This window comes from Papaver somniferum, chromosome 5 (genome assembly GCF_003573695.1).
Source record: "Papaver somniferum cultivar HN1 chromosome 5, ASM357369v1, whole genome shotgun sequence".
Taxonomy (NCBI): Eukaryota; Viridiplantae; Streptophyta; class Magnoliopsida; order Ranunculales; family Papaveraceae; genus Papaver; species Papaver somniferum.
The window spans coordinates 87,513,363-87,516,280 of record NC_039362.1 but is presented as its reverse complement, the minus strand read 5'-3'; the positions used below and the strand labels follow the sequence as shown (position 1 = coordinate 87,516,280).

General features: G+C 37.4%; 1 pseudogene; it reads right to left on the bottom strand.

The window, feature by feature from the left end:
- Positions 1–2,236: 2,236 nt before the first annotated feature.
- LOC113284828 lies at positions 2,237–2,336 on the bottom strand (annotated as a pseudogene).
- Positions 2,337–2,918: the final 582 nt, after the last annotated feature.

The window sequence follows — 2,918 nt, the reverse complement described above, 5'->3', positions numbered from 1 at the left end:
TGGAATTGAATTACCTAAACCGGCCTGGTATAGTCGTTTAATTGAACTCAAATTGGCTAGAACTCGGGTTGGAGCAAAACAGAAGCGGAAGAAGTTCACGGGTCCCTGTTTGATTTATTTGTGGAATTTCGGGGAGAGTAAAGGCAAGATATGAGGAGCTAAACCCCTTAGCCGAGGAGACAGAGGAAGCCATTGTTCCATGAAAAATGGTATATTTCTATTTTAATTAATTCTTGCAATTTCTTTTATGATTATTTGCATGGAACTAATATTGAAAAATTGATTTTTATTGAATGATTGTGATCCGTTTTGATGGAGCATGCTTAGTTTAATACTTTTGATGTTTCATGCTTGATGTATACAATTGTTACTTCAAAAATCTACTAGAGGCAATAAATTAGAATCACTTTAAACGCAAACAATTACATGAATATTGATTAGATTAAATCACTTAATTGGTCAATGGTGGAATCCTGAGTCTTGGTGCTTTTTATAATCTTGATAACAACAACTTCTTAAGTTTTCTATTGAGTTTGAATCTAAAATCGAATCTTCACAAGTCTGAGTGAACGATACTATACTACCACTTTCTACAACAACATAAAAACCACATCAATTTTTGGCGCCGCCGACGCGGATTTGTGTTTAGGTTAGGGTTTTAGATTTATTTTAGGTTTTGTATTTGTTTTTAGTTTTATTCTTCTTGTTCTATTTTACGTTTTTGGATATTTGTATATTTATTGTAGGTTTTGAATCAAAAATAAATTGGAGACTAAATACCGTGGGGATTGAAACAAGAGACAAAGCGAAAAGAACTGAAAAGAAGACAATTTATTTTTGTTTAATTTTTAGGATTTTGTTTATTTTTTCTTTTTTTAGAAAAAAACTGTATTAGGGTTTATTTTTAATTTTTGTAATTTTTTTTTTTGGACACTTTGGACTTTAAACTTTGGGACATTATTTTAAACCCTACGGAAGGATAGTTTAAATATAAACTGTGTGCAGAGAAGGACGACGATTACGATATCGCCTCGGCCCCTCGGGTTCGTACATGACATAGGAGTCGTGGCCCGAGTCGACTTCAGCGTTTCTTCGCTCGTCTGGTACGGGAGGTAAGTTTTTCGAGACACCCGCGAATCCCCTGTCAGCGGGTTTACTGTATTCCTTCGTTTGCATATATGCTGAGGACTTGAAAACGACTGCTTTAATTTCCTAGTAAAGGGCAAGGACTGGCCATACAAGATCAGGGTTCGGATTTCATCACCGTTCTCTTCTTGCTCGCCTTAGGAAAACGAAACCAAACGCGAACCTAAGCCTAAAATTCTGACTAGAACGAGACCTATAGGGTAACGAGCTTAATAGGAAAGTCGTTCGAAAAATATTGGTTACTCTTTTGAGCATACTTCGAAGTTCATGATGGTTTCTGTGAATTGAATGCGTGACTGCGCCGCCTTGTAATACCGGTGATGCCTTGGGTATCAAAGCTCCAACGAGCTTCCCTCGCCTCTATTCAACTTACTTTGACTCGGATTGATTCCAGAGGGCTTTGCTCAGATTGTAACGAGTTCCTTTTCGAAAGAATAGAAGCTGGTCTAGAAACAGTCTCAGTGGAGCCATCATGCTTTTTGTTTGCTAGAAATTAATAGGTTTGATTTGGTTGAGTCAGCCTTGTTTTGTGATTGCATAGAATTCCCTACCTTATTCTTTTGCATGCCTGAACGTAAAAGAGACGCCCTAGGTAGATTTGTTAAAGAGAAACCTAGTAGTTCTAAGCGTCTCGATTACCTCAATTTAGAAAGCCCGATTCTTGAAGATTCCGTTTTTGAACGTCCGTTTGAGGAGAAAATCCCTGATATTCCAATAGTGTCAGAAATGGCAACTTTGAAAGCTTTGTTGAACCCTACTAGGACTACTCGTCCCTCGTGTATCAGGTTATCTGAAACTGAAGCAAATTATGAACTTAAGCCTGGAACCTTACAGTTGCTCCCAATATTTTTAGGGAAAGAAAATGAAAACCTTTATTTCCATGTTAGGGACTTTGAGGAAATTTGTAGTACCCTAAAAATTAGAAACCTTGATGATGATGCTTTGAAACTCAGGTTATTCCCCTTTTCCTTGAAACATAAAGCCAAATCGTGGATATATAGTTTGGCTTCCGGATCAATTGAAACATATAAACAACTTACATCTGCCTTTTTGAACAAGTTTTTCCCTAGGCACAAAACATCGTCTATTAGGACGCAAATCTGCACATTTTCTCAACAGGAGGGAGAATCCTTGTATAGGTATTTGGAAAGGTTCAATGATCTATTAGCCCAATGTCCTCATCATGGTTTAGAAAAGGTTAGGTTAGTTCAGATCCTTTATGAGGGTTTAGATTATCCCACTACAACCACAGTAGAATCTATGTGTACAGGTGGGTTTGAAAACCAAACAGTTGATGATGCGATGACATATTTGCATGAAATCGACGAAAAGACCCAACAATGGGAAAGTAATAGGGGACCCCAGAAAACAATTCTTCTAGGCAGAGGAAACATTAATAGGGTAGAAGGAAACTTTGAATCAGATGCCAAAATTACTGCTATAGCGAAAAGGTTAGAAGATTTAGAAGTGGGTCACACTAGTGGTAGATTAGAGCCTATTTGGGAAGGCCAAAATAATGAAGAGCAAGCCAATGCTCTTTATAATAACACTAGATTCAATAACCGTCAGAAGTTTGACCCATATTCAGAAACTTATAATCCTGGTTGGAGAAACCATCCAAACCTTTCGTGGTCTAAGGGCCAAAGTCAAGGTCAATTTAGTAACTCTAATGCTCCCCCAGTTTTTGGTTCAGATAAGAACTCTTCAGGTCAGTTTCAGAACTCTTTAGAGAATAGAATGACGAGCTTAGAGGAACGTGTTAGTATATTAAA